This window comes from Bidens hawaiensis, unplaced genomic scaffold (genome assembly GCF_021521415.1).
Source record: "Bidens hawaiensis isolate Kalapana, Puna unplaced genomic scaffold, B.hawaiensis_p1.1 tig00036356_1, whole genome shotgun sequence".
Lineage (NCBI taxonomy): Eukaryota > Viridiplantae > Streptophyta > Magnoliopsida > Asterales > Asteraceae > Bidens > Bidens hawaiensis.
In genome coordinates, this window is record NW_027496342.1 from 138,256 (window position 1) to 145,834 (window position 7,579).

General features: G+C 32.2%; 1 pseudogene; it reads right to left on the minus strand.

The window, feature by feature from the left end:
• Window positions 1–1,275: 1,275 nt before the first annotated feature.
• On the minus strand, window positions 1,276–2,327 carry LOC143588414 (NDR1/HIN1-like protein 1 pseudogene; annotated as a pseudogene).
• Between the last annotated feature and the right edge of the window lie 5,252 nt (window positions 2,328–7,579).

Here is a 7,579-nt window from a genome sequence, read left to right on the forward strand (position 1 = left end):
GTGTTTAGATGGTGTTTTCCGACAACAAATTTGAATTTTCCGACCAAAAACGTTTTCCCGGTGACCTGAAACTAACGGCGTTAGGATTCTGTTAGTCGCGGACCATTAGGAACAAATACTTTAAAAGTTGGAACCATCAATAGCAAATTTATTAGTTGGGACCATCAGTGACCAAAAAATAATAGTTGGGATCATTAAAAACCAAGATATCTATTATTTATTGTTTTATTTATAATATTATTTATCACAACCCATTAATGCAATTAGAGTAAAACTAAAAAGAGAAATAACAGGCATTTATACCGATCGAGTTTGTAACTTTGACATTGAAAACAAAGCAACATCCAATGTGATCAGCCCAGTCATTTTAGCCATTGTGGTTATGTTAACCCCACGTAGGAATTAGTATTTTACATACACAAAATAAATAATGGGTTAAGAGTTAAGACAAAGTTTTCAAATATAATTTCCGAGTAGTTTTTGTCGTCCCGGCCCCATAAGAGCCTGACCCCTTGACCTAGCAAGGTCCGTAAATAAATTTGATTACCTAAAAACATATGATGACACTAAAATCCCTAATAAGTTGGTATTTCATTCCTTTTGTCTATTGTAAAGTTCGGATAAGACCCCTTTGTTTTGCATGTTAAATCCCTGGCGAGTATGCATTGTTTAGTCACCTTTAATCTATACCGGCTACATAGGGAATCGACGTCTATATCCCAAGGGTGTTGGTACCGTATCAGGTGGTTGCATAACTGAATTGACAATGGCATCTCATAGCCTATTAGTAGGATTTACATAATTCCTAGCTTTTGCAAGGTTTCACGTAGGCATAACTCTCTAGCGGTTCTTTTGGAACCAAAAACCTACTGGGATATGGTGTATGAGTTTGGGACATACCTCTTCAAGGTTGAATTAATACTTGTTTTAATTGCAACAGGCTTAAATAGTAAATCGAACCCAAAACTATTAGTAAACACTATGCTTATTTTAGTTTACTATGTTAAAAAACCATCACAACCTCTTTTTTTCGTTTGTTTTGATTTTAATTTTCAAATATTTGAATTTTGGTTTACAATATTCAAAACCTTTAACGACAATTTAACTTACGCCTTGACTAAAATTACCGGAAAGTTAAAACCTAGTGTTCAAAACTTCAATTCGTATACTTTCTTAAACAACTATTAAACCAAAACAAGTGTAACAAGTACATGAGAGTAGCTAATAATGAAAATCAATAAAGAGAAACCATTAACTTAAGAGACGTTATCAACGTTAAAATATCTTTAACCCTAGTAATCCAACATGAGTACCACACAATTCAGGATCAAAGGGATAATTAACATTCGAACCAACGATGTTACTACCGTTGTTCCAAAACATAATATATGCCCGACAATTTGCTTTCAAGCGGTATCGACCTGAAACATATCCATATTTCGATCTCATCCGTCCTGCAACTTTAACATCAGTTGGCATTGTCCCGGTCTTGTGATCTTTGGCCAAAGACATTACAAGATCAGGGGTTAACGGAACTTCAGTTCCGTTAACATAGGGAGACCAAAAGAAGACGTCGTTGCGGCCTAGGTACTTGGGAGGAATCATTGTTGGTTCTGTGATCTGTTGGTTCCTGTTGTAATATTATAAAAGACTCAATAGTTTATTATTGAATAATGCATAATTAAAATATATAGAGAAAGGATAATGGACATCGGCAATATATCGGTTATCGGTCCCTTGGCGATATATAAGTCAGAATATCGGTACCGATAATATCAACGATATTGACCGATATTTGACTAATATTTGACCGATATATCACCGATATTCCCGATATCCGTGTTTTAAGTCTTAATTATCAACTTTTAGTGTTCAATGTTATTAGTGTTAAATTCCTATATATATATATGAATTTTAGTCTTAATTATCAACTTAATTTGTTGATGGTAGGAGAGTATACTCAATTATCAGTGTTAAATTCCTATATATATATATATGAATTTTACATGATTTTAAAATTACCGATGTCCTACCCATATCTCCCTGCGATAACCGATATCTCAGATATCGGTCCTTGACCGATATCCGATATTTTTCCGCGTTGGATAACAAGCCCGCGGGCTCAGAATAATTAAATAAACCTACCTGTAGGACGCGTAAATATCAAGTTCGTCAAAGTGAACACCAGGGCCGTCGTCATATGTGTCCCGCCTGAAGGAGAAGGTGATTTGAAGGCTGGAGGTGAGTGACGTGGAGGAGAGGTTGAAGGCGTAAACTTTGACGTTGTTGACGGTGAAACTTGGATCCGGTTTGCCAATTAAGTACATGCCGGAGGTTATGATGGTGAATATAAGGATTAATGTAAACATAAAACAGCAAAAATAAACTATACGTGTACAGCAGGGTCTTGGGCGTTTGTCATGGCCGCTGCCATCTTCTGCAGTGCTCATGATGGTAGTTAATGGTTGATTATGAAGCTACGGCGGACGTGCTTGAAGCCTTGGTTGTGAAGGAGATGATATATATATATATATATATATATATATATATATATATATATATATATATATATATATATATTTGGAACGATGACTTTATTGTGTTTTTCAGGGTATCACGTTATTCAAGTTAGTGAGTTCCATTGCCCCAGTCAGACTATGTTGTCTTAACCGGACTCATGCTAGTTTTAGAGTTTGACTTGGGCTCCACCACGGAAACCTTACCGCCGACTGTCACTTGACGGTCATTGTGTCAACAAAAGAGCAGAACTCTCTGGTGTAACACATTGTAAAAAGAAAACTGTGTCACACCTCGACCAAAAGTAGCGGAACATGCCGGGGCGCGACATGATTTTTCAATGCACACGACACTATTAAAGTGACAATATTTAAGCAACAAATACATTTCTCTTAACATAAAACACAGCGCAACTTGTTCATACAAGTACAACAAAATACAAGAGAAATAAGTAGTTCATTTTACTAATATTCCTAAATCCTAACGGTCCAAAATGAAAGTAACGTATTCAATCTTCAATCAACCAACAACCAAACCTGTAACGTTGCATAAAATATATTTAGTCAGCACGAATGTTAATGAGTAATTCTATGTTTTGTGCATATAAATAATAACGACAATTACGATATATAAATCATAAATAATGAGGCTCCTTCTAATAGGCAAAAATTACGAAATTACAAGGAGGAGCGTATGATCATACTTATGGAGGATGAGGCCAACCAACAAAAGCAATAAGCATTTAGCAATTAATCATATGACGCATATAACACACAATCGAGCAATTATTCTAAGTAGCACATATGCTAGAGTTTGCAGTTTGGGAGGATCCAAGTCTTAAATCATTTTTGTTTAAGCAACTATACAAGCTACCCCCAAAGTATAAAAGCGAAAACGGAGATGAAATTACTCACTTGGAAAATAGTGATGTCGACGAAGAAAACTTAGAATAATAATAATCTTCAAGGAAGTGAGCCGACGGTTTAACGTGCGTGTCCTAGCACTACAAGAATATTGTCCTATCCAGACAACAATTTCTGAACTTTTCCAGACAACATGTAGTTGGGGCAAATCTAAAATACTTATCCCGACTACATGTTGTCGGGAATAGTGTTGTTGTTATAGCTTCGTCCCGAAAAATAACATAAAATCTTTCCCCACTACATGTCGTCGGGATAAATATTACAAGAACTTTTTTTAAAAAAATATTTTATTCTTTAATAAAAAACATAATAACATTTTATAACAATAAAAATATAATATTCATTTATCTATGCCGACGACATGTTGTCGGGATATAATTTAAATATTATTTTATTTCTTTATCTATACCGACAACATCTTGTTGGTATAGATAAATGAAGAAAATAATATTTAAACTCTATCCCAACATCATGTCGTCAGGAAAAAAATTACATGAAATATTTAAAAAAATCATTTTTTTGTTTATAAAACGAAAGAATTAATAATAAAAAAAATGAAAAACCCATACCGACGACATGTCGTCAGTATAGGTAAATAGCATCATTAAAGTTTGCTGCTAATGCCTCGTCGGAGATTTTGCCAGAGAACTTTCCGAGGACGAGTTTCGAGACTTAAAACGTAACAAACGCGAGATACAACGCAATGTCAAACATAATATCCAAACAACAAAGTTATAAATAACAACAAAACAATTTATTTCTCATTAAATCGGTGTTAATCGGTATTACAAATTACATACAAACACGAGATACGAACAACTTCAAAAATGAAATATAAAAACTAAGGAGATCTTGATGGTGATAGTTTGAAGGAGTTCTTAATGGTGGCAAGACAGAGGCGGAGATGTTGACGGTGGCGTTTGACGGAAGTGGTGGCGTTTGATGGTGGTCGTTGAAGGTGACGGTGGTGGTTGAAGGCGGTTTAAATTTAATTGTTGCAAGTTGAAGGTGGTGGTTGATGGATGGTTTGGTGTTAATGAAGTAAATGGATGAATGATGTAGATTTATTAATGAAATGGAGAAGATGGTGAAAGAAGGAGTGCTGTTAGCCATTGAATCAAAATTAATCAAGGGCCATAAAGCAGTTTCTATAGATCACACGGATCGTGACTTTTCCCGACGACATGTCGTCGAGATAGCACTCCACAAAAAATAATAGCGGGAAAATTTCACTTAGGCGCATAAGTTAAATTATTTTCAAAATATTTCAGGAAACTTATCCAGACGACATGTCGTCGGGATTAGTTAGCATTTTTTAATTTTTATTTGTTTTTTATTTATATGTATAATGCTTTTAAAAAAATAAAAAATAAATTTTAATTTTCTATCTCGACAACATGTTTTTGGGATTAGTTTGTATTTATTTAATTTTTATATGTTTTATTATTTATTGTGTATTATGTTTTAAAAAAAAGTAAAAATAAAATTTTGTTTTTCTATCCCGATGACATGACATTTTTAATTTTTTTTCTTTTTTAATTTATATCTCAAATAATTATTTTTATATTTCTCAACTAATTATTTTTGTATTTGTAACACATACAATGATGGCTATATGCATATATACATACATACATGCATACATATATTGATGGTTACATGTCGTCGGTATATAGGTTTTGTCACGAAACGTTTACATACATACATACATACATACATACATTCATACATAACTACTTACATACATGCATATACACATACATACACACATACATATATACATACACACACATACATACATTCATACTACTTACATGCATACATTAATATATATATACACATACATACATACATACATACATATACTTAAACACATACATGCATACATACATACACACATATACAGACATACTTACATACATATAAAAATACACATACATACATACATACATACATACACACTTACATACAAACACATACACATACATATATACATTATTACATACATAAGCATATACATACATACGCATACATGTACATACATACATACATACACACACACATACATACATACATACATGCATACATACATACATGCATACATACATACATATACAAATACACATACATACATACAACATACGCATATACGTACGTATGTACGTACATACATACACACATACGCACATACATATATACAAACTTACATACATATACTTTACGTGCATTATACATACGTACATTGATGGTTAAATATATGGTTACATGCATACATTCATACGTACATGGTTACATACATGCATACATACATACATACACACATATACAAGCACATACAAATACACATACACACGGTTACACACATATACATAAACATATATATGTATGTATATATGTATATGTGTATGTATGGTAAGCATGTTATACATATGGTAAGCGTGTTTGTACATATGTATATGTGTATGTATGGTAAGCGTGTCTGTACATATGTGTGTCGTATGTATGTAACCATCTATCATTTTCTTTTTAATTTTTATTTATGGTTATATACGTTACGTACATTATACATACGTACATTGATGGTTAAAAAAATATTTATTTCTTATTGTTAGTTATTTTTTTATTATTGATTTCTTATTTATGTCTTTAAAGAAAAGGAAAAACAAAATATAAAAACTCTATCCCGACGACATGTTGTCTGGATTTGGTAGTTAATTTTTTATTATTTATTTCTAATTTAAGATGGTTTTAAAGAAAAGGAAAAATAAAATATAAAAACTCTATCCCGAAAACATGTCGTCGGGATTGGGTAGTTAATTTTTTAATATTTATTTCTAATTTACGATGATTTTAAATAAAGGGAAAAATAAAATATAAAAACTCTATCCCGACAACATGTCGTCGGAAATGAGTAGTTAATTTTTTAATATTTATTTCTAATTTACGATGATTTTAAAGAAAAGGAAAAATAAAATATAAAAAATTCTATCCCGACAACAAGTCGTCGGGATTGGATAGTTAATTTTTTTTATTATTTATTTCTAACTTACAATGTTTTTAAAGAAAAGGAAAAATAAAATATAAAAACTCTATCCCGACAACATGTCGTCGGGATTGGGTAGTTAATTTTTTAATATTTATTTCTAATTTACGATGATTTTAAAGAAAAAGAAAAATAAAATATAAAAAACTCTATCCCAACAACATGTCTTCGGGATTGGATAGTTAACTTTTTATTATTTATTTCTAACTTACAAGGATCTTAAAGAAAAGGAAAAATAAACTATAAAAACTCTATCCCGACAACATGTTTTCGGGAGAAGTGTCAAGTCAAAGGTTTGGTTTAGTCAAACATTCTCTCGCGTATTAACAATTGACACGTGTGTTGCCCAGTCCAAAAATTTTGGATTTCCTATCCCGACAGCATGTTGTCGGGATATGTCACACCTCAACTTAAGGCGGAAATGTTGGGGCGTGATCCGATTGCTCACAGCTTGAAGATGCTATCATAAATATGAATGACAATATCTAATTAATTATTTTATTCAAATAATACACACAATATTCAAATATAACAAAACAATTCAAATACGCGAATATAAACTCAAATAACGATTGTCTTGATTATATCCTAAGGTCTTGTCTACGTGTCCAATCTTTAATCTTCAATACAAGCAACCTGCATATACGTAGAAAATGGAGTTTTGTCAACAACACATGTTGAGTGAGATGATCACCAATTTTGACACAACAAATAATAATATATATATAAATAGATAATTTATAAATGATAAGTGATAAATGCGCAAACCAACCATGTGATAATAATCAATCAAATCATAACAAAATATGTATATAACCAAATCGTGCTAGTGTGCCAATGAATCGTTGCCAATCGAATCGGGCATTGACTACAATGACTAAAATTGTTGGTTTACCTTTGCCAAGCCAATCGGGCTCCGGTTACTAAGACGGTCGTATGATCATACTAATGAGAACCAAAGACTTGATAGAATACAAACACACTTAAACAAATAGCAATTAGCAAATCGCTTTTAATTGATACAACACACAATGATTACGTTTGCGATTGTTTAAGATATATATACGATAGAAAATATGAATAAGTACGCATATGT